The sequence below is a fragment of the Pagrus major genome, chromosome 24 (assembly GCF_040436345.1).
Source record: "Pagrus major chromosome 24, Pma_NU_1.0".
NCBI classification, from domain to species: domain Eukaryota; kingdom Metazoa; phylum Chordata; class Actinopteri; order Spariformes; family Sparidae; genus Pagrus; species Pagrus major.
The window spans coordinates 17,441,119-17,467,331 of NC_133238.1; positions in this window are offsets into that span (position 1 = coordinate 17,441,119).

Sequence of the window (26,213 nt, forward strand, 5' to 3'; positions counted from 1 at the left end):
AGGTTAAACGCTGTGGAAATGGGGGAAACGTTTGATTATCTTGTCTCACCTTACAGCTTACAGCTTCTTTTCTTCTTTCAGCGAAAATAATACAGTCTGGTATCCACGGCTGCTGAGCATTACCGATGCAAGGGGAATACTCATTTAGAGCAATAGTGGTGCATTTGCAGCAATATCATTGTGTCACTGTGACCGCCCTATCAATTATAAATGAAGAGCATTTCCTTATAATGGCAATTTATTCCCATTCATGTGTGCACTTTTTGCAGGAAGGTATGGCGGCTTCGCTTTGAAACAAAGAAGCAATGTTAACAGATGCTTCCAAGAAGAAAAAAAAAAAACAATAATTATGCAAATCTGAGACAGAATAATTATGGACGTATTCATTATTTATAGGTTTGGTTTTGCTTTTGTGCTATCATAAACTAACTCTGAGCTGAATGTGCGATTGTAGCTTTCTCCTTTAATTGTGTGTACATAGAATTATGTCATTTATTTCTACCACTGCTAACGCAATTTCATTATGACCATGGGGTAGAAGGATGGTGATTGCCAATTTGGTTCTGTGAGAAACTTCATATTTTCTTTACTTTCATATGCATGCATTTGTTTTTTTCCTCCCCACACATCTAAATGTTGACTTTGCCGGCAATATTACATTATAAAATCCATATAAATGAGTGAAATTACTGCTTGAACTGATGTAATGATGGCCCCTACCGAGGAGAATCTTATTGATGTAATCAGCGAATGGCACAAAGCAGCCATTTTTTTCCCAGTAATTGGACGTGGTGGTACAGTCGCTCGTTTGTCCAGTGATTAGTCTTTGTTTAAAGTAATTGTAACTGAAAAACAAAAGTGGGATTTCCAAAAGCACATCCGACAGGTTTATGCAGATTGTCTCCGGCCTCGGTGAGAGTGAGCGAACTGGTCCTGAATGTTTTGAAGTGATGTGTTTTATCTTCAGTTTAAGTTGCATTGCATTTTGGCTCGGAGTCCATTCTTTCGCACTGGTGGTAAACTTTGTCTCTCAACCTTCTGCAAAATATCTCAGCATTTGTTATTGTAAGAGTAACATGACAGGTAGACCTTCAGAAAGAAGAAGAGGACAAACTAATGCAGGACAACAGTCAAGCAAGTGACAGAGGACGTAAATGTCAGTCACAGGAAAAGTTGAGTGAAATTTGGGAGCGTATTTTCTTCTTCTCTGGATCTGTTTCATCCATTTTCAGCTACAAACTGCGGTGTGAGCATGTAGGAGGAGGAGTGACACACCTGAGGCAGGGTGTGCACACTCACCTCTACCTCTGGGTCGGGTTGCCAGGTACAACGACACACATCCCGCAAGAAAGTGAGAGACTCCCATGTGATTTGTATCCCTATGAAATCAGGAGACAGGCAGGTATGTCCTAAAAGTCTTGTACATTCACAAACCTTCTTCTGAAAGACAAAGACGGAAGTTTTTTACAGTTACATTTTATTCCATATGAAGTTTGGGGACATGTTGCTTTTATATATACAATATACATCATCTTAGATGTGTGTTTTCATGTGATATACATGAAATTCATTGCAACAGAATAACATCGATCTATTTTGCTTTGTTTGAAATGTATGCGCGCTGTGCGAATTGGCTGTGTTATTGTTCTTGTAGTCTTTTCTCAATTTTAAAATATGCACAAAAAAACTTTAAATATTCGCAACGTACCTTAAAAAGCATTAATAACAAACACATCATGCTCTTTTAACTCTGAGACCGCTGTATGATCTTGTTATTCTTTGATAATAATAATCTATGATATTATATTCTTTTGTACTTTATTGAAATGTGTGCTTCCATCTTTTCCACTTTGAAAAAATTATGTTTCAAGTCTCATATGTTGTGAGATTACAACAAAGTATTCAGGCCACCCTTAAAACTCTTCTGTTTTATTCCTTTAGTTGTCACTGTAACTGATAGTAACTGTGTAATTTATTCCTAAATGCTCATCGTACCGCCACTCAAACCATTACGACTTATTAGCCAGTGAAGACGGTAAATGACTTTTAGCTGTGAATGCCGTCTCTACACGTCCTGTTTCTACCTTCATGTTGACTTTCCTGTCAGTTCATTGATGAATTAATGAACTGCCCTGCAGACTTTTTATTGTTTCTCTGCTGAAATAATGCTTAAGTGTGTATTTGTAGATGTTTAATCATCCTCACTTCTTCTAGGTGCCGCAGTTCATCATATTTTGTAGATAGTGAGCAGATTGCTTTAACTTCCCCCACGCTCCAGCGTCAGGCTCAGTATTTGTTATTTCTAATATATGGCACTGACGTGTTATCATAGGATCCAAACTGTAACCTTTTATCCTCTCAATAAAGTGCCACGTCTTGTCAAAAGTTAGCCATGGCCACTCAAATAGTTGCTCCGTTTTTTTTTGAGTAAAAGCTCTTCACATCATCCCCGTGAAGTGCAAACTATATCCCCTAAACACAGCAGTACCCCCGCTGAATTCTCCGAGCAGACACGGGCACTTGTCACGGAAGATCAGTTTTGTCGTTTCCCGTCTCTCTAGTGTTTTCGAGATGGACCTCTTCACATTGATCCTCTGTGGCGTTTGTTTGTCATCCCATGAACCATCACTGTCAGACCCAGAGCCCGCTCTATTCCCGACGCGCCGCTCATCCCAAAGAGGGTTTTAGACATACAATTAGCCACGGTGATAGCACCATCAGTGATGCAGCGGCTGGCGACTTACAGAGTCCAAATCAACATCCCGGTTCTCTCTCCATCACATACATCATCCCTCCGTTTGAGAATTATAGGACAAAGTTTGGGTCCAAACTGCCAAACAACTATTATCTTCAATCCTCTGATGTGATGTGACTTTCTTTAATAATTCATCTGCTACATCATGTCACGCTTGTCACAGAAATTCTCTTATGATCCCGGCGCTCCGATCGTGACAGACGCTTAAATAAGCTGCATACAGTTTCATTTATACCTTAAACGCTGAGCCCTCGCCGCACGGCAACGACATCTGATACTCTACATGTGCTTTACAGCCGTTCTTCATACGCCTCAGAGGCATTAAAAAAAGAATAAGAAAAGATTTAACAGGAGGGGAGAAAAAAAATGAATGAGGAAATACTAACGTCGACAATTCCATTTATATTGTCCGTGCTAAGTGTGAGCTCAGTCACTTTGAGGAGTGCCGCTCTTGAAGGCTCTTTGCTGAAAATGTCTATAACTCAATAGAAACTTGGCCGCGTCTCAGGCTGCTTCCTCTCTCCCGCCATCCTTCAACGGGAATACTTTATGTGCCATCACCTCCCCGCGAAAGGAGAGCAAAGCAGGAGTAATGTGTGTTTCCTGTCCAGGAGGTTTCCCCCTCCAGCAGCAGAGACGCTTCTCCTCCAGCTGATCGGCGCGCTGATAAAAAAGTTCTGCTGCCGACGGGCCTCGCTTTGATCCCTCTGGACGTTGATTCTGTAACTTTGCCAGGGGATGAATTATGGGCATAACAATCGAGTTTGAGCCATTTGCAGTTGCGTTTATTTCCATAACAAATTGAATGATGGATAGCGTGGTACTGATAGCTTTTTATCAATTAAGCATGTCACTGAATGCAGCCACAGCAGCCCTTTTATAGAGATAAAGCCTCCTTTCAAAACTGCAAACTTTTCTTGACTCAGTTTTCAAGTTGCTTGGTATTGAAATATCACAAGTCGAGGCCAATTCGGGCCGGGATAGTTCCTGGTACATGTTTTTTTTTTTGTATCAGCTTGGTCAAGGCTCCAAAACAGCTGGACCGACAATAAAGTAAGGAGTAGAAAACACTCCAGACCAGTGACTGACCAGTGAAACCATGCTGTGGTCGATTAATGAAGTGCAGATGTTCCTCTGTTTGACGGATCTCAAAGGGAAAGGATATCCTCTGTTGTTACTGTGTGTTTGTGTTGTATTGAAGGGAATACCAACTGTAGTGGAAAACTAACTGGAGTAAAGCACCTGTCACCAAGAAGGCGTCGAGATGACTTGAGTCGAGTTATCATAGATTACCCAACTAGCAAACGATACAGGAAGTCGTTAAATCAAATCCTGTATTTTATCCTTTGGACGGCATGACTGATGACAGCTTGCGTTATCGCCACATCAAATATTTTGTCCGTCCTAGATGATAACTGCTGCCGTCTTTCATTCGTCAGTATTTCTCTGCACCGACGACACCCAGAAGACGAGTCGAGTCCCTCTGATTCCCCTCCACTACTGTATAGGTGTGTGGAAGAGACACCAGGGTCGTATCAGCTGGCCCTGATCACAGCATTACTCAGGTTAACACCACATCTCCACCTCCTGCGATCTCCGTCCTCCTAATCCATCACATTTCCCATCCTATTGAGCGTCGTCCCTTTTACACAGAAAAAAGGCAGAAAGAACGGAAGGAAAAACAATCACTAAAAGAGATACAAAGGCTGATTTCATCCATCTTGCACCCCTGAAGTAAATCTTTCGGAGGGGGAAGCGGAGATCTACGCTCCTCTCCTCTCTCTATTTCAGAATTGCCTCGGAGCTCATCCATAACGGCTTTTGCGGGCCCCCGGGTGCTCGGAGGGGCCGGTCGGAGCAAACAGGGGAATTGAATGAGGCGAAGGTAGACAGAGAGGAGACAGAAATGTCTCCTTGGAGGTCACGCCGGCAAAATTGAAAGTCTCAGGTATAGTGGGGCCTGTCGGTTTAATAAAATGGATAGAATTTCCATTTACCCTCGGCACCCCCCCTCCTTAATGCATTGTTCTTGTAAGGGAGGGGCGCGAATGAGTCAGGAGCCGAGGAATACACTTTATAGACACAAATAATCGTAAATTGGGAATGTCACCTTTAAGCCGAGGCATTTTTATTATTGTTAGTGGTGCTGCTGAGTGGGTTTGATGCTTTATTCTCTCAGGGATCCTGTGCAACCAGCACCGCCGCCCTCCCCGGCGTCTCTTCCCCACCTCCTCGCCCAATCTTTATCGGGCTCCTGGCGAAAGGAGAAAGAGGAGAAAGAGGAGAGCGAGGAGAAGAGGGAGGACTTTAAGCTAACTTGCCTCTCCACCACCGATACTTCTGGGTGATTGATGGCAGATAGCAAGCTTTAAAATAAACCTATCCATTAACAGTGCTCACTGTTCTTTACTCGAGGCGTTTACAGCTGTCTGCAGGCCGGCAGAGTGCATCCTATCAGACCTGGCCTTCGCTGTACAGGTGTAAGCTCTTTATTTACTGCTATTATTTGGATGTTACAAAGGCCCCTCTCTAGTTTATGGCGGCGACTTTATAGATCCTCCCTTCCTCTGGAATATTAACTGTCTCCCCATGATTCAATATGAGAGCACAAGGGCTCCTGGGAGCTGTAGACCAGAGCAGCGGATACAGGTACTTGTCTAATTGAAGTCTCCTGTGCTTTGAGGCTATAGAAACATATAAATTGGACAGATAGCGGGCGCACAAAGTATTGACAAATGTCTTACAGCGCCTTTTTTTCGCCATCCCTCCGACTGCTGGGCAACAATACTAAGCAGCATCATTTCCTATTCGCCGGGGAACGCCGTGCGGCCGAGTCAAGTTGAGGGAAACGGACAAAGCAAAAACATTCATATATTTAAATTAGATTTGCAACACTTGACTGACTCGTGCGTGTGCGTGGAAGTCAGACAGAGACCTGTTTACTCCCCTCCTGCTTTGCATTATATGTGAGTGCCTGTGCAAATTAACGAAGGAGGCCCTCTGTATTTTTTCGGGCTCCATGTTTAATTGCGAGAAATAATATTAAGGATGTGTGATTCTTATGCCTGAGCATATTGCATTATAATAAGTTCAGGAACATTACCAGGGAACACGGCTTATTAAAGAGAAGCAAGGTAGAGGCTGGATAGAGATAGATTTAATTGTAATATACCTAATCCTGAATATATTATACATTTGCATGCAAACCCCTATACAAGATTTGAATATTAATTGAAATATGCAGATGATGTATAGGGTTGTAATTATTGCTGATTTAGAAGTATAATTGGATGAAAACTTTTTTTTTTTGGTGGACTGTTGTAGCAGTGTGCTGTGGCGAGAGATTAATATGCATATTCATGGCTGAATCTGCTGAACTCTTATTACTGACAATTGGTTTAGAGAATACGTTTGTGAGGCCGGGTTGAAAGGCTGCTGGGAGACAATAGCGAGTGGGGACCAGGCAGAGAAAACAAATCTTTCACTGAGCAACGAGGCAAAATGAGAAAAATATATGAAACAAAGACCTGTGAGCGAGCTGGTTTGGATGAGAGCTACGGGCGAATATCCGTTTGCTACACGACCGTGTGTGTGTTCAGCTCCTCGACAGCTAACCATGCATGCTTTTTTTAAACGCTGACATGTCTTAAAGAAGTTTGTTGTGTTTTGTTAAATAATAATACAAAAAAATATTGGTATTCCTCGATGTGAGACGTCAAAAAAGCCATAACCCTAACCCTAGATGTAGATGTTCACTGCAATGAACTCAATCTAGTTTCAATCATCTGCTAGAGTTTCATACTTTTACTTTAATGAACGGGAAGTAATGGATGTCTGGAACAGGAGGAAGACATGTGAAACCAGTGAAACTAGCATAAATAACTAAATATTTTAATAACTGAGGGACTGGGAGGATTTAGAAGTATTAGCTAGGCAATAATAATAGTGTTTGTAGTAATTACTTGATCGAGTCGTTCGAAGAAATTAGCAGATTAGCGCCAGAGGCTGCGCCCATAATTCACGCAAGGTACCACCAGACTCCATTCACAGAAATAATCATTTTATTATCGTAAAAACACGTTTCATTCAAACTTTACACAACAAGATAAAACTGATCATAACCATTTATCCCATAATTTACCAGGATTAGGTTGCAGCCATTGTAGCCGTGTCATCAGACGTCATCTACTGGACCAAATCCAAAACTTTCAAATCATTTACACATCAAAATATATAAATATAAGGCCAGACTTCCACTTAAAATAAAAAAGACACAGCAACATGATTTGCAAAGACTTTTCTATTCCTATCAAGGAAATGTACAGCGTCCTCCTCTCCTTCCTCACTCTTTAAAAACAACAGGTGGCTCTTTTCTCCAATATTGAACATGCAGTATTTTCCCCTCCGCTACCTTTGCCGGAGCTTATAATGTCACATCAGAGGGAGAGGAATAAGTTACCATGTGCTTACAGGATGATAGATGGATACGGCATGAGCTCGGAGCCAGCTGCTATCTCCTCTCATGAACCTCCATCCTGAACTACACTGCAGAAGGTAATAAGATTCACGTCCTTCACAGGCTTAAGTACACGTTGGGGCGCATGTAGAGCTAATTCACCTCTCACCTGCTTCACCTTCCGTAAACCACTCGAAACAGGCTTTTCATCTGCCCTCGTTTCTTCTTACCAGCCAACTTCATGAGTCGTGACAGGCAGGTTGGCGTTAATGCGACCCACTGGAAACCGCTCCCGCGACCTCGGCTGTCTGGAAGCTGCCGAGCGGCCCTCCCTGCCCGCCTCCCCTTGTCAAACAAAAGAGAAACGCTGAAGGACCTCCGCTAACTCTTGTCAGAGCTGTCACGCACTCCGCCGCCGCCTCAGTCTTGACGAGCAGTTGGTTGAAATACCCGCCGAGACCTGTCGCCCTGCCTCTCCCCCTCCCATCCGCCGCCGTCATTACCTCCTTAGTTTATATGCTGATTTATTTCATTTCACCGTCTTTTCATCCCCAAACTCTTCTAAGAGCTCAAGACAGAGGCCTTATTACTCTGAAAATGCCTGAAAATACAATTAAGAAGCTGTGACCCAGATTGGGGCGCTGACCGTTATTTTACCCTGGTCATCCCTCGTGGGTGCGCCCGTGCCCAAACCCCCACAGCAGGATCCCAACCTCACAACCCCGTCCACATATCCAGCCCCGTTTCTGCATGCAGATGATAAGGAGGAAGGACGAAGAGGGAGAAGTTGCCACAGCAGAGAGTCCCTCATCAAGTTAGAGCTCTGAGACCTGCTCTCAGCCCCCCGGGAGCTCTTACAAGGCTTTTGATATTCAGGCCATCTACACACACACACACACACACACACACACACACACACAGACACACACACGCTGGTGGAATGAAAGTCAGTGCAAAGCTCCAGAAGAAGTTTGAATGCAAACAGTTTTAGTGGCATGTTGAGTGATATAAGTTGCAGGTCACATGACGTCCACATCACGTATGCGATCATACACACACTGCTGGAGTATGCAAGCAAAAAGATACAGAAGCAAGGATCAAACAGAGCTCCTCTAACTCATAGTTACTGCCGTCAATTCCTTGAAAGCATCAAAAGACTTCAACCAATATGACGAAGGTCGAAAGTCTTGATCTTGCTGCAACGTTGCTGTGGCCCAATTCCATACTAAATACTGATTCTCAGCAGGATTTGAGTATCAAAAGACGTCAGTGTGGAGAAATTCTGCTTGATTTTTAGGTGGGATTTTAAGGAGGAACTCAGAAAATCAAAAATAAAGTGCTCAATCTTTGGAAAACAGCTCTTCCTTTTATTTAAAGCCGCTACAAGACACTTGATTCTGGCGACCCCTGTGGAAGACCTGAGAAAAGAGGCATGAGCATGTAATAAAGATCTTGATCCGGCTAGCGCATGCATTTTTAATGCTTTTCTTTCCTTTTCATGCGGTATTGTATCTTCGCTGACTTTCTTCTTTACTCTCTTACTCTCGCCCGGAAGTCATAGCGACAGGCGACCAAATGAAATGCACTGTAAGAAAAATTAAAGATTTCTCTGGGTTCGAGCTTTGTTGGAAACGTTTACAATACGTATATTTATATCACAAGTGTAGTTTTTATTTACATTTCATGCAGAAATGATAACTATAATAACACATTACTAACAGCCTGTCTTTGTGCTGATGGTCTTGTTTGCTTATGTAGGTCATACAGAGGCCTCAGTATTAAATTGAGACTTTGAAGTGAACAAGTTTAAGTTCAATCGCCAGTGATTCTTAAGGTTGCAGTAAGATTAATTGATTGACTGCAAACCAGCTACACAAAGAAATTATATTTATATATATATATATATATATATATATATATACATACATATATATATACATACATACATATATACATACATATATATATATATACATACATACATATATATACACACATATATATATATATACATATATATACACACATATATATATATATATACATATATATACACACATATATATATATATACATATATATATATATATATATACATATATATATATGTATGTATGTACAATCCTAGTGTGTAGAATTGAATTGTCTCTCCTCTGCTTTTGTTGCCACCACTTGCATCACCTTGATAACCATAATGAGCTCACTGCCAGCCGCGCCCACTCGATCCGCCCACAGGAAACGGTAACGCCCCAAAACGACCTCAGTAACATTGAACCTAGGAAACGGGGGAGTTCAGCTTAAACACACAGACCGGTATTAAAGAATATATGTTGTTTATTTATCATGCTAATAAGAAAAAAGTTGAATCTTGCAACTGCACAACAGCAGTCTGTGTTTGAGGCTACTTTCAGTGGCATGGCGGTGTCAGTGTGTGTGTTTACTGTTGGTTTTTGCATGTATGTTGGTATAAGAGACGTGGGAGCTCGCTATTTGTTTAGTCGGTCTGGCGGCTGCGCCGATTTCATGATAAATATTAGCACTCAAATATGTGAGTAGGGCATTTATTGAAAGTGATCACTCCAAACATTGTTTGTTTGTCTGCAGAATTGCAGCGGCCTCTTCTCGCCGAGCGGGTTATGAGAAATTTCTCCCCAAAACAGCCCAAATGTAACCAATTCGATTTATGTTTGTTTTTCGCCTTTTCGAGACTGTTTGTCAATGTTTAGAAGTGCTTGTGTGTGAGTGTGTGTGCATGTTGGAGGAGGGGGGGAGGTCCACATGTGCGTAACAATGATAGCTACACTACACTCGGGAAAAACAAACACCTCAAGAGACCCATATATCCACTCGCAGGGAAGTTTTATAAACCAGACTGCAGTACATTTATCCACCCACTCCATTTCTTTTTTTTTTTCTTCTTCTGCATGGGATTACAAGGTGGTCAGGCTCTGCCAAGAATCCTCTAGGTGCAGCGCAAAGGGAGTGAGAGCAATGTGTGTGAGAAAAAAAGCCTAAATACGTGACTTTGGAGTCAAACGGGTGGGGGTGGGAAGGAGAGGGGAGATGGGACTCGAAGCCGAGAGGCCGGAAACGGAGAGAGAGCCCGAGGAACAGTGGGAGACTGACCTTTTACAAGACAGCTGTTCTCTCTCAGGTGCTTGTTCTCAGCATATCTGCAGCCCCCTTTTTTTTTTTTTGCATTAGTCATTATTTGGTCCCGTGGGATCGGAGAACAGGATGGGGTGAGTGTTTAATGTGGCAGGAAGTAAAACTACACTCTTAGAAAAAAGCTTGTGACCCGTTCAGGACAGAGCACAGCTGATACACAAACTTACAGCATGTTTAATCAAAGGATCCTTCAGCTACTTCTTCCCATACATGTGTCGTCATAGGTGTCAGTAAACAGGGTGACGAATAACGGTGAGAGTTTTGCTCGGAAAAAACAACATATCCCAAGAGGCAACGAGAGCGTGCCAGTTGCTTTCTGAAATAAATGTGTTCTTTGTTGTTGTGTTTCATCTCTACCTCTATTTATGTGCAATGTGTGTCTTTATTAGAGGGCTGACAGGATAGGGAGGGTACAGAGATGAGGAACGACATGCAACAGAGCCAGGAACGTTACGTTTAATGGCACCTTAAACCCCTCAGGCCACAGTGACGGCCCATTGTTGTTAATTAACTGTCCCTTCTTTGTTGAGATGCCGAGGTGACGAAATGTTACTCTCCAGCAGAGCGGCGGTGGATGGAGATTTATCTTACAGTATGGAACGAGATCTCACAAACAGCTTTTCAGGTGATGCAAGAAACTCGCTGAGTTACAGAAGCTGCTGGGAAAAAAAACAACATTAAATGTTGGAGCGGGGCGAGATGTTGTGCTCGGCCTTTAAAGTGGGATGTTTTTCTGTTTTTGTGGACTACTATGCACTAAAAGTGTTGTAGCTCATTCACGCAGCAATGTTATTATTATTTAATATGTATTATTAATGTTTTACCATACTTTATATTTTTCTTTCCCAGTCGTGACTTCACACTGAGTCCTGTTTTAGGCTAAATCCTATCTTTAAAGGGTAACTCCACCAGTTTAACACATTAAAGTGTGTGCACAGCTCTTGAGGAGCACTACTGCATATGTGAAACATGTAGTATCAAGCCTTTTGTTGCTTTAGAGGATGCTGCATGCAATCTGATAAATTGCCTAAGTTGCATTGTGAGTAATGTAGGCACCAGGTGTTGAGAAGGAAGAAGAACGTGTGGAATAAAATAGCTGACCTCTGATCATTTGTTTTTAAACCAGTCCAACAGTGCTTCCTCAAAATACCCCTGCCTGAGAGCAGCGGGGGCAAAAACTCATTAAACTTCTTTATTTCCTCATTTACACTAATTGCATGCATATAAAATAGTCAGAAACAAGTGATTAGTTGGAAAAACTGCCTATTCAAAGAGCAAAACACATAAAACTATGCACACTTGCATAATTTCCAAATGTAGGGCTTTTGAAACTGTAACAAACTATATATTACCGGATTTGCGATCTCATTGGCTACATAATGCACCAATCATCTGGAGGCTGGTGTGTGAGTGACTCAGGAGGGAGGAGAATGAAGAGAGAGTGTGTCAGCTGTAGATCATGTATTGGCTGTTGTAGGCTCTAAGGCGGGCATAGAAGCGCCGATCCTATCCCATCTAAGCTTTAACGATGTGTAGCTTGATTATACACTTAAATGGAGGTGTTGTGACTGTTTCTCCCTGCCATAAAGTAGGTGCATCACTTAGTTATTAAAGCTATTAAAACCAGTTTCACCTGCCTGACTCTAGTGGGAAGTGTTAGGTGTAAATGCTGGATAAATCCCTCCATTATGACGCTAAAAAGGTCACATATTGTCATTCTTTCATTGAGACTGGGTCACAGAAACTCCACAATGGAGTTTGCTACAAATGTGTGTTGTGGAGCCACAGAGAGACAGATGTATTTCAAGTATTTCCTTTTATGAGTGTACTAAAGGAGTCAGAGGGGGTTTGTTCGGCGCAAGGAAAAGGCATTAGGTGATACAGCGCACCTCATCTCCGCCGAGCTCTCCAGGTTACAACAGCGCAGGGAGGGGAAGGAGGTTTTTTTTTTTCCTTCCCCTGCGAAAGTCTTCAATCTTGTGAAGCCTGAGGGGCTGAGTAGGTGTTTAATTATTAAAGGTGTTTGAACAAAAGGCTATTCTAAGCCTGCTGGAGCCACCAACTGGACATTCTCCTCAGTGTTTGATGGATGACTACCTTCAGAAATAGTCTGTTTCCCTCGCTGTGTTTGTGTTAAATTACCCCAAAAGACTCCCAGAGACCTGCGCTGTCTTTTCTCCTTGTTAAAAAGGATATCCTCACATTTGTGGTGTTTCGCAGACGCGGCGACACGCTGTGATGTCGACAAAAGGTGAACACAAAGATTAATCAGCTTGGAAGTTAATGCACGACCGTGCAGTGGAAACCTTTGGAAAGTTTAGTTTATGATGCAGCTTTGAATGAAACTTAAGAGGAAAAAGTACAATTGCTGCAATTTGGATGCTAAACTGGTCGCCATTGTGAAGGCCCTGCTTTCTGTATTCACACTGCGTTCATCCTCACATTAACATTAAAGAGAATAATTTCTTAAATGTTGCACATAAATCCAATTAGTATTGTACAGTGACTGAAAAAAGGCTTTAATCCATTCAGAAAGAGCAGAACTACCACGATGACATGAAAAACAAATTAAAAGTCCCGAATTTAAAGTTTTTCTTGAGCAAAATTACAGAGAAATTATAGTTTAATATCATAATTATAAATAATCTGCTCTTTTAATAGTATAAAATTATAGCAGACAGCATTTAATGTTATTTATTGATACTGTGTGTTCTTTGATAGTATAAAGTTAATAATAGATGCATTTTAAAAAACATTAAGTACCTGTAGGACAGAAACAGCTGTACACTTCCTCATGAAATGTACCAGAATAAAAGTAGGGAGGGAAAGCTGTGATTTTTCTGAAGGAGAACAAGTGCATCAACAAACAAGCATTAGTAAAAAGAAGGGAAAAAAAGTGAGACTTTATTAAAGAGTCATGTAAGCAAGAAACATAAAAGCAAAGCAAGAAACATAAAAGCATCACATAAAAAAGACGGGCGTCAGGAAAAATTAATAAAACATCAGCACATAAAAGTGAGATTCAGAAGTGATTTAAAAGATGATACTGAGTATCCAGGTCGAACTGAAGCTCGGGAACTCTTGACAGTAAGCATACACTCGAGTTTTGTTGTCGTTCCTCAGGTCACAATCATATTCAGCATTATTAACCTTCTGTTCAGCTGTTTGATTTACTGGGAGCATTTGAATGGATGCAGCAGATTTGGTTTGTTAGTAAAACTGCAAGAAAGCAACGTCAGCAACGACCATAATTATTAAACTACATCAATAAACTGTCCAAGGTAAACCTGGAGTCCTCTTAGGTCTGTACCGTCAAGAATATGCTCCAAGGCTGGCTAAAGAAGTGACACAGACTGGAATTAAGCACCATTATTACTGTTGTTTGGTCATTTGTTTAATTTGTAGGGGAAAGTATGGATAGTGGGAGTCAATGGGGGCTCAACATCATCAATGCTCCTGGTCTCACGTAAGCCCCGACAAAGGTAATCCGGCCATGATCTGGACTGAGCTAAGGAGTGAAGCCAACTCAGGAGTGAAGCCGCTGCCTGCCGGTAAACAAGCTTCATTTAGGCTGCCTCAGCTAAAAGTGACATTTCACTATACAAACCTGTGTTGACAGTAAGTGAACAGTGATACATAGATACAGATAAGCACAATGATAAGCTGCTGTGAAATACAGGAGCTCTAGTGAGCTACTCAACACTTTGAAACCAAACTGCTGGCAGGGACAACTGGCTCCTGAAGCCTGTTAAAACTGTTCTGGCTACTTCTCAGGTATATTTTGGATCAGCCGTGCTTCTTTAATCAAGAGATTCGTGCCCAAATCTCGTCATACGACACCTTACAGCGGCTCACTGTGCCAGATAGAGGACTTGTATGTAACTAAAGCACGCTGAGCTGAAAGAAATCCCACTTGAAGAGCAGACACTGCAAGGATCTGGTGTTTTCTGGGCAGTTCCTGATGAAATAAATGAGTTGTTTGAATTACCACTTAATAACAGGGTTGGGGCAGATTGCTGGAGACGATGTTCCCCAGTGGTTGCTGGACCAAAGGTTCAGACTGATGTTTCCACAAATTAAAAATCCACCCGAAACCTTGTGAAATCAGCCTGCGGTGTGCCAATACCTGCTCAGTCAGGACTCCTGGGTCAGTAAAATTTCCAGGTCGGAAAAAAATGTTAACAGAGCCTTCAACACTTTCTGGTTTTAAAAAAATGTCCAGGCGAGGAGCAGCGTTTGAGGGTTACGGTTAATTTTCCTCCATTAGAGAAATACAGTTATTCGAGGGAAATAAAGTTATCTCACCCCGTGTCTGTGTCACTCCGGGAGCCAAGCTTTTCTTATTTAACTCTCAAACATGCACTGACACCGTGAGACAGATAACTACGGATACAAATCTACTTTATTATTATCATTCTTAAACTTTCATTTTGATGAAAAAAAATGAAAAATTGAGGTCATTTCAGGTTTTAGGTTTCATTTTCATACAGCAGTAAAATACCCTTAACCGTACCGTATATTAATAGTGTATTTTGTCACATATTTTACCTCTAATGCTTGTATATTATAATTCTGGCAGGACATATTAATCTGCTTCGTTTATGGTTCTTAGTTGTGGTCCAGTGCAGAATGTACTCAGCTGGCTATCCTCGGCGTTTATGTGGTTTAATGGGAAGATGCCTCGGAGCTGTTTTTGATAAATTTAACCATTTCTAATTCTCAGTTATTACAATTTGGGTCTTATATCGGCCATTTAAATTATATATGAGGCAAGACTGAAAATGAGCACACCTGAAATGTTGGTAATTGCACAGGAAAACTATCTTCAAAGTATAGTAGGTTATTCTTAAGCAACGCGACAGTTTTCACGGTTGCCTTGTTTACGCTTCAGCATTTGATTTACTGTCACAGAGAGGAGTGATGGTCAAAAATAAACCAAGTTATACCAAACCACAAGTGTTTCACCACATCTAAACACTGGACTGGAAGCTAATGTCTAAGTGGCTTCTTAGTCTCTTAAAGAGGAACTATTATGTTCATTTCCACATCTACATGATTTATTACGAGTACCACTGCATGATTCACAGTTAAAAAGAAAATCCTTATTTGTTTGTATTCAGGCTTATTTTGCTTGAAAGCCAACTTCTTGCTTTCTTCAAACTGATGGTAGCTTGCCGAGGGAGGGGGGGACCAACGGATCAGATAGCGACATGCACACCGACCCACCTCTTCCCTGAGCGCTGGACGGCATGGACCTCACTGATTTTGGTTAAACTGGATCTTATTTTCTGGAGAAAATACTGATGAGGAGTGGATGGACAGAAAGCTGTACTTGTTGCTTAGCTAGTTAGCTCAGTTAGCCGTGCAGCTAGTCAGCTCAGTCAGCAGATGCAGCTAACGATCCGACTAGCTTGATATCCGTACTCTGGACTGGTTTTCAGGCACAGGGACCCTGCAGGGTGACTCAGCTAATAGGGCCACTTACTGCAGGGCTAACTGAGCTAACTAGCTACCGGTAGCTAACGTCACAGTTAGCAGCAAAATGTTGTCAGATTTTAAAGGAAGTGGAAAAACATTGGAAATGTTGCAGTCTGAAACCTGAGCTTTTTGGTCACAGGGATGACTTTCACATACATTTACCTCAATAACTGAAACTTTGGCCTCATTTTAATATAAACTGACATTGTCACATTATATATATGTTTGAAAAAATAAGTAAAAGCATAATGGGTCCTGTTTACAAATGGTTTGGATTGCAAAGTATTATATATTGTAAAATCAATAAATGATCTTTATGGCCACAGCAAGTTAACTGAAGTTTATTATTTGGAGATCCTGGACAACATTGTACCTTGTTTGCTGCATGTGCCTGTGTGCTACTAGCTGAGGCTTTTAATCCTGTACTTGAGCCGTCTCCTGCCTGTGACCGTACCGTGCCAAGCAGGCCACCGTTCCCTGTTAATCGACTCTGAAAGCTTCAGTGGAAAACTTCAGCTCTGACCCAGTGACACCGGCACTCGCACCACAACAGCGAGCCCCGGGAGAGAACCTAGCATCAAATTACCTCTCTGCCCGGACCTGTACTCTCTCCATGTGTGTGTTTGGAGGCTGGGCGTTGTTGAGGGGGGGGGTTGGGGTCGTACTTGCCTTGACCACAGGCTGACTGCTCGCCCCGGGGCCCCTGGCGTCAGTGTCAGGGAGAGGTGAATCGGACTATCTCCACTTGCAAATCTATCCCTCGAGACCCCGGAGCCCTCGCACCATCCCCACCTCCTCTCCCACCTCTCGCAAAACATCCTTTTAGAGGGGGTCCATCGGCCATTATGTCCCTCCTCACCTCTCTCGCCACTCCAGCGGGGCGCTATCTGAGGGGAGGAGAGGTGCGACCACGCCACTAATCTCTTTCTCTGAGTCGCTTTGCGCTGCCCATGTCACTCTCTGCCACCGCTCTCCAAGGACGGCTACCTCCACGGTCAAGGTGACTCAGAGTTTAGTTTTCCTGCAGCCATCATGGACACAGACCTGGACTACCGGGGGTTTATGAATTACAGGCCTTGCTTAAGTGGTAATTTAGGCAGGAATTAAGGGATAACGTGTATTCTAAGAGAGGAAATCCTTTGAGTTTCCTTTTATAATAGAGCACCTACCTCACAGTGGGTAATTGGAGCCAGATGTTGCTCTATGCAGCATTAAAAGCACCGGCCTCTCTTTTTTTTCCCCCTCTCCGCTACGTGAAACATCTTGAAATTCTGTCATCATACCAGCTTTTGTGTGCTTGCATATACTCCTGTGTCTGTGCCACATAATCACATTAGTTAGATTTAATCTAAGAAGGGGCAAATTATGCGCTTTTCCCATCAAATTTAGCCGCATGACGAGCGGCGTGCAGAATCGGGCGAGTGCAACCTATCCCAGAGTGCTTTGCATGGATGGCACAGGACCGGAGGAAGAGACAGAGGGGAGAGTGAGGCGCTGGATGAAAGGGAAACGCTAATAATGTCTCACATGTGTACTGGCAAATTGTCTGCTAACACCGGCGAGCAACACACACACTAGCTGGGAACGTGGCAGCAGCCTCCTAATAAGCAGCATGCACTATTTATGATCATAAACCAAGGGCAGGGAGGGTGAGCGCTGTCAAAATAAAAAAACATGTCAATCTTAGCTCCCCACTGTTGCCTGAGCTCGTTGCCTGTCTGTTAACGCACTTTTTTTTCATGTTTGCCTATGATGTACAAAGGCGGGAAAAATCACATCAAACCCACAGATTTCTTAAACTTCTACATGTCTATAAAGGGCGGGAGGGGGGTGATGGAAATCAAAGGGAATATCAAAGTTAGGAGAAGTACGGGAATACGTCTGTGAGAAAGTAAATATTTTGTCCTAATGGTTTGTGTGTTTTGAGCAAAGCACATGTGATGAAAACCAGAGATATACATGTCAGTGCAGTCGGCGGAGAGCTAGGTGAGGAAGTACGGTGAGGTGGGGGAAAAAACAGGGGGAAAAAATGAGGCCAGGCTTCGTTTTAATACTTCATAGGGCATCGAAAATTCCCTCTGAATTTCCCTAACTTCTCCCCGCTCTGTGCAATTATGCATGTTTATTCATTTTGATTAACGGCGATGAAAAAGTCACGTCGGCCTCGCGCCTGATTCACGAAACATTTGTGCCACTGAGCGAGTGACAGTCCGTCAGAAACACATGAAAGACAAACGTCTCTGCTTTTTTTCCCTGCTTTATACCTACTGAAACAGCAGGTAACTGACACAGTTTAAATATTTCACGGGTCTCGCAGGACAACATTCAAAGACGACGGAGGAATATCTACGGGATCCAAGAAAAGTTGATTTAAGTTGGTGTGACACAAGTAATACGTTGATTAGTTGCCTTGGGCCCTGGATCCTCTTCGCTTCTAACAACTACTCCACTTCTTTCTTCTCATGAACCTTCCCTCTGAATCCACCACCGGCCACTGGAGGAATACAAGAGGGAGATACGGAAGAAAGAAAGATGGAGCGATTGAAAATATCACTGCTGTCAGGTTAAAAACTTCAAAAAATACTGAAAAAGTAAGACTGTAATGACCTGAGAGGAAAAAAAAGTGATGTCCTGTTCCTCTCGGTTTTTGCGCACATGGCTTGTTCTGCAAAACATCTCATCTCATCTGGTCATTTATGTCTCTATTTGAGAATATTTTAGCATGTTTCCACAACTTATTTCAAGAATTTTTCCAGATATGAGTTTCTATATCTTAAAACAAGAAAGAAAAAGGAAAGACCACTGCACCAGAATCCAGAGAAATAAAGGCAGAAATAGTAACTTAAGAATGGGATTCCTGCAGTGTGAGCTCATTCCTACAATTTAATTAGTATTGGGTTCAACAAAATGTACATTTTAACCCTTTCACGCATGGTGAAAGATATTTGGAAGCCATTTTTAACACCCATGCAAAGCTCCTGTACCTTCAGAGGAAGAAACATGTAACGCGACAGCTCAGCTAAAGCAAAAAACAGGCGTCCTGCAATAATTACAATGACGAGGTTTCTCCAAAACAGCAACTGAGACAAAATAAAGGTGAGAAAACGCTCAGAAGTTCCAGAAAGAAAACATTTCCAGTGATGTAACAGTGTGGGAGACGAGACTGTCGGGCAGGAGGAGGACGGATTGCTGGAGGAGACCACGGCAGCTTCAGAGTATAATAATAAAAAAAAAAAAAATAGAAAAGAAACACCAATTTCGCTCCAACAGCTGAGCACCTACAGGTCATTATTTCCTCTGCTGGGCTGTAATGTGAAAGTCCGGAGCCCCGGTCGGTGAAAACTTCCCTGTGTTGAATCAACAGTAAATAATGACTTGGTCAGACTTATTCCTGTACCTTGACCTCTAAGCAATAAGGCGACATCAATCTGTAAACAGAGACGTTTGATCACTACGGACTTCTTCCATACAGTCAATTATATGAGTGTATTTGGTCCGATATGTGTCACAGCAGCCGCGACAAAGAATAAATAAAACGGGGTCATTATTGCTGCAGTTTCTCTGTTTTTCTAATCCAGATGTACAGTAGATACATTCACTATCAGACGCACATGAAAGGGTCAGCTCAGTGTCTTTGTTGATGTTTCATCATCAAATCAAATCCAGCTAAATAATGGAAATCGTCCATGAAATCCAAAGTGAAGCTGCAGATGTAAAAACCATAAGATATTCTTAATATTTGTGTACTTTTATTTTTTTGTTTCTTGTATTTTTTTTAACTAGTTTGTTGTAAGTGTTGCATTTATACACTTATTAATGTCATTTGTGTGCAAAAGTCATACTTAAAATATAGATACTGTGTTAAAATATTACTTTGGTGAAATTGAAAGTCACCCATACAAATTGTAGTTAAGAAAAGTCTTGAAGTATCTGATATTAAACGTACTTTTGTATCAAAAGCACAAATAAAAGTGAATGATGCATATTTAGATGTATGTATACACTATGGCTCGACTGCCCTCGTCAATTATCCAAATCAGTGTTTGTATTGTATCTGTTGAAACAAATTAATAAAAAAGAAGATGTGCTACTTTGGCTCTGATACAGCATGAAATCTGCAAAGTAACCAGATAATTAATAGATTTTACAAGATGCCAACGGTAGAACGCAGCAGTCAAACATTTCATTTTGTTTCAAAATTACAGATCATTTTGCAGCTCGGTCTCGAACAAAATATTCTGCCTTCTCTCCCAATTTTGGCCAAACAAAATGTGCTACAAGGAAAGTTTGTTTCGTGAAGAACAACTCAATAAGAAATCCCAATAAATAGAGGCTCGCTGACGGTCGCAGTCGCCCCAGAGAATCACACTGCAGCCATTACGGCAGCGGCGTGGCTGCGAACTGAAGAGAAATACTGGACGGATTCAAAAACTTTTCGGTAAGTATGAATCATTTACACACGTATGCATGTAAATATAAAAAATACCAGAATCTCCCTTTAAGTACGGCACTTGAGTAAACGTACTTAGTAACTGGACCTTGTTTTTTTTTATATGTATTTTATTTTAAAAGGATCTTCCTACTTTCCTCTTTCCCATATTCAGACAACCTTAACCCCCCTCCCCTCTCTTGTCCTCAGTGATGAAGTGCTGATCCTGTGTTTAACATCTGGCTGCAAACCAAATTTCCTCTGGGATAATGACTATAATGATAGCTGGAGTAAATATCTAAATCTTACGATGAATAACTGCATCTTGTTTCTAGTTTGACAACTGTCTGACACTTTATATCCATAAACGTCGGCTGCATTTTCTAACCTTGGAAAGATTTACGTGCCTAAACATCAGCAGGACTCAAACAGAACAAATCCACAGCATGCATTGTATCAGGACCGACATGTACTGCCTCCTTCGACACGATGTGCCGTTGTGTATTTTTGCAGGTTTCTTTTAAAAACAGCCTCTCCAACATTCTCACCAGGGTAAACACATGTATATTTAATCTACTTGGTGATTATAGTAATTCTAATGTGACATACATGAATTTATTACAGCAGATGACCCCACCTAGAAAAAAAAAAAATCCCTCGGCGGAGAGAGAGAGAGAAAAAACAGGGAAGAAAAATGATAGGAGAGGAATGATAACAACATGTAAACACTCTGACTCTCGAGGCCGGGCTAATGAACGTGCGAGGACAGGAATAGAGAGTGAAAGAGCCAGGGCCGTCTTCCAAAATATCCACTCCCACATAGGTCAGTGGACTTTTGGCTACATCCTGAGCGGCGTAGGGGGAGGGAGGGAGCAGTTTTAAATGCCTGGGATCTGAGGAAAGAATTCGACAGGGCATGGGAATGGCAGTGTCACGGCAGTCGCCAGAGAACGCTCTTAAAAACGCCGCCACGACAGACAGGCCTGCTTAAAAACACTGTCACTCCTGCACAGTCTCAGATTCTTGTGTTTTTATGACTTTGTTTTCCCGAGGACAAGAACCCCTGTTTTCTCAAGAAGTTCTCCAAACAAATTAAGTGTGAATGCAGAGGATTGTTTACTCGGGTCAAATTAAGACTCTCTTTGGTGATTCTTCATCTATGGGAGGCGATCGGGACAAAGACCAGCTGTAGTACGTTTAGGAATATTGTTATTACCTTTTTGACCTAATTGAGACCAAGATCGACCTCAGTGAGAAGACAAACCGAGTACAGTGAGAGTTTACAACCACCCACCGAGTAGAAGAGTTAGAAAGTCTTTAGGTCCGTTTTAGGTCATCACTCCGCCTCCAGATTGACGCCAATATACTGGTTGTATGAATTTTAGTCATTGCTTCTCTTCGCCGGTCGTCTTTACCACCCTCAACCTCCCATTTTCATTTCTTTATCGCCTTCTTGAAAAGCTCGGCGTTGTGATATTTGTGCATAACCAAAAAAAAAAGCCTGTTGATCCAACCCCGCATCGCGCCAAACTATCCAACAGACCGGCCCGTCTACCTCGTCGCTGTCTTGTTTGGCTTTTGCCTCCCCTTGAGAACAACACGGTTTCAAGTTAGCAATACCAAACATGCAATGGCTCGCTACAATTTCAAAATAAAGGCACCAAAACTACTCACTGTCTCGCTTTAAAATGATCAATCAACATTGACTACCGGCTTGACAGAGGATTCAAACCCTGGTGGACTTTCTGCCTCTTTACGCTAAGTTCATCCATTGCTCCCGTCATTATCGCCCCCTGCTGGTACCGCACCTTCACGCACGGCTATACTTCTCGCAGTATGCTGTTTACATGAGGCGTATCAAATTCAGAATAACGGTGGCATGTTAGTCTGCATGTAAAAGTAGTCCCTGAAGTCCCATATCAAGTCCTCCATGATGTAATCTTGTGACCTCGGCCTTGTCGAGGGTCACGTGTCAAATTCCTGTAGTCTACATGGTGCTTCTACGTATATATGGAGACTATTCCTGGATGAACATGAAGTCATATGGCTTTGAACTAACTGACACACAGAAAAACTTGGCAAAGGAGGCCTGGTTGATGGAAAAATAATGACACTGCCAAGTACGGTGAGGGGTTGTCAGGGGGGGCCCAGCAACGAGTTCTGCCCTTCGGCCTCAAATGAGGTAAATCCAGCCGTGGATCTGATCTTATGAGCTGTGGTTTAGAGAGATTGTAATATATTTAGACAGCTTTGTACTATCAGGCAACATCATAGTATGTGGTTCTGTTCTTGTGATGCGTTCAAGGTCAAAATGTTACTACACTGTATGCCTGCAATTCTCTGCTATTCTTAGGCTTCGACGTTTAGTTGCAGTTGATTATTTTCTTTCATGATTTATTTGAAAATCTTTGAAACAGCAGTCAAAAACACAACGATAAAGACGACGAAGAAGTTTGTGATGATGTAAACAAAAGAAACACGGTAAATTTGAGAAGCTAAAACCAACGAGTTTGATGTTTTTTATGATACCGCAATATTCAAAATGACTATCAATTTCCTGTTTATCGATTAACCGACTTCCTTGTTGCAGAATCGGATACATGATGTGCAGAAGTAAGCGTGGCAGAGTGTGTGCAAGTCTCCATTTCACCGTGATTAAACTCCATTTACAACTTTGAAGGTACACTCTGAACATGGAGGGAAGTGTGTGTGTGCTGCTTAAGCCAGTGTGTGTATGTGTGTGAAGAGAGAGGGGGGGGGTGATAATTTATTTATGTTTTGAGACTAAATCTGGGTCACTGGAACCTCGTCGTCGTCCTCCTCCTCCTCCCTGAATCCCAGCGTTCCCTGCGAGGGAGGGAGGTGCTGTTAACTAACCACAGATAACAACAACGCCGCGCTCTTGTAATTTATTTCAATTACTGCCAGTCCTAAAGAGGACAGCGCTCTTTTCTCTATCAGCGAGAGACGGGGGGGATACGACCGACTCCCACTGAGAGGAGTGCTGGTCAGATTACAAAGTGAAAAAACACAAAGACTCTAAATATCTGGACAAACTTCCTGATGGCTTTTAAACAGTCCAGCTCTCAGCTAACTGGGAATAAATATTTTCCCCTTTCTTTCATTTGTCATCCCCTTTGTCTCTGCTTTGTTTCCTTCTCCTCTTTATTCTGAAATAATTGCACAAGACGTCACTTCCTGTGCAGATCCAGTGAACTCCATGAGAAACCTCTACAGACTTTAATTGATGTCACCTGTGTGATCGACATGCATTAAGTGTCTGAGTGTGTAATGACTGAAAATGGGACAATTTGTAACATTTCGCAGTGGGACGGTCCTGAACTCTGGAGGAATTTAAGGGAGCACGTGTCGAAGTCTGAGAAAACAAGCAATGAAACTCCACAGGTGCACATCTGGGAGGTCAGGTGTGCTGTGGACGATCAGGTGAAAATGATTCCTCATTCAGAGCAACATGGATGTTGATGATGTCACCACAACAACACTGAGAAAAAAAACATGTTATTCTTCCGCTCCTCGATGTGTCAGTTTGTGATTTGTTGAACTCTTTTCACCCTGTTTTGTGCCGTCACGCCAAAGTAATGAATTTCACTGAAAGAGAGTTGAATAAAGCAACCGAACGTAACCTTTAATGGCAATCGGATAAAAATAAAACACAGAAAACTTCAGTCAACCTGTGATATACAGCATATACAAACATGTAAATATGTATAATTCACTTTGACTTGTGTATTTTTGATACTTAAGTCCATTTAATATCAGACATTTTTACTCACTTTCACCAGAGTTATATTTCAACACGATATCTTCACTTTTACTCAAGTATGACTGTTGAGTTTTGAATTATATATAATAAAATAATATATATATTACCAGTCAAACTGCACATTAATTTGTTTCTCAGGTTTTTAAAAGTTCCTGCACATCGTCAGGAACGATGCTGAAGAGTTATCTTCATGAATCTAGCAGTCGTTTTTTCCCTAATTTGCTTAAGTCCTACCTTCCTGTTATCAGAGCCGGGATGTTTTCAGGTGTTTTCGCAGCTGTGATTAATAACCTCACGTCTGTTTTTCAGGAAGGCGAGGATACATTAAAGCCCCTCAGACAGAAAGCTCGAGCTCATACAGGATGTTGTCGTACACAGATCACACGCTGCGACAGTAAAGACACCGTGACTCTGCTTAATCGTCATTTCAATACGGGGAAATTTCCTCATAAACCCCCTTTTTATTTTAACCTGCTGGCGCCGTCACTCAAATGAGGAAAAACCTCAATATCTCGGGAGTTCACAAATAATTTTGCAGTCATTAGTTTGCAATTATAGCACAACTATCTGCCAGCTTTGCAATTATCAGTGTGAATATGCAAATTCGGTTTTGATTTCATGGCCCGATTTAAGAAAAAAACACAATGCAGCGAAGAATCATCATGTGTGTCAAGTTGAAAAGTGGTGAAAAAAAGCAGGAAAATAATGCTTTCAAAATGAAAAGCCGTCTCGACACGAGCGGCGCGCGGAAGAAGAACTTAATCAACAAAGTGTTAATTGAATACAAGTTCCATAATTGTTGTATTACAAGCACAAACAGTACTTTCCTTAAATATTGTTAATGCGTTTTTTTTGTTGCACCTATTAGAGATTCTTGTCTCTAAGTTAATTTCATTATGCTAATCAGGCCCTCATCCGTACCGAACCTCCGCTTTGATCCGTGTTAGTTGTCGTGATCTTCAAAGACAACGTCACCACTTACTTTAAATGAATTTTACATATTTTTAAAGGAATCTTATGGAAATGAGGAGAGAAGGGGGTGGGGGGGGGGGGTCGGAGGAGTAATTAATTTTTTATGATGTGTCTCGGTGTTTTCGACGGCACGAGCTGGATTTCATTTCACTGTTTTAGCAGGAGAGGAAACGTGGAGGCGGGAGGGGAGGAAATGGCTTCAGATGCGAGAAGATTAAAGAAGCTGTGAATTCAAGACTTAATTTGGACTGATAAACTTTAGTGTTTAATATGCTCTTTTGTGTTCCCAGCGTGAAGAAAGAAAGAAACTTTTCCCCCCTCTTTTTCCTCCCGCTTCTTCTTCACTTCCTCTTTCTCACGCCGCCCCGCTGCACCCCACTCTTTAACTTTTCTCTCTCTCTCACGGTGAGCGCTTCCTGTCCGGGGCCGGTTTTCGACATCGCCGCGAGGAAGCAGGGCCTTCTTCAGGAGGAGGGTGCGGGAGGGGGGAGACGGACCCCGAGGCGGGGGGCGAACCACCCGTGAACACGCCTGCATTATTAAAACCGGACAGCGCTGTGAATCAAAGGCCTGGAATCTGGATTAAAAACCTGGCCCGAGGCGGTACGACTGATCAAAAAATAAAGAAGAGAGTGAAGCTCCTGTCGATTTGTTTGTTTATTACCCCTGTAACGTCTCTGAGCTGCCTGGAGTTTACTCTCCTGCCAGAAAAAAGAGCACATAGAGGAGTGTTTGTGAAAAGTTTGAACTCTCGTCATCTTGACCGAAAGCAAAAACACGTCAGACGCTTCATATAGAACGAGGACGGCACTCATAGCTCCACCAACAGTTCCCCGTTAATTCAATCAAGTCTAATCCAATATCAAACTCATATCAGTCTAAATATTAAACCACCCACAACTGTTTAACCATCATTAAAGCAAATCTAATCTATGGGTAAAAGATTCAGCTCAGCTGCTCTGTATTGTCTCTCCCCACAGATCCACATTAAAACCAGTCAGATCCGTTTGGAAATCCCTCTAAAACTATTAAAGATGTGTAAAACTGTTGGTACCCGTCTGAATCCTCATCATCTCAGCTGCACATTGGTGGTTATTGCAGGTTTCTAGCTCTATCTGTTACCTTATAGCAGGTGAAACAAAGAGTATCCTGAGTAATCCTGGATCCGTCC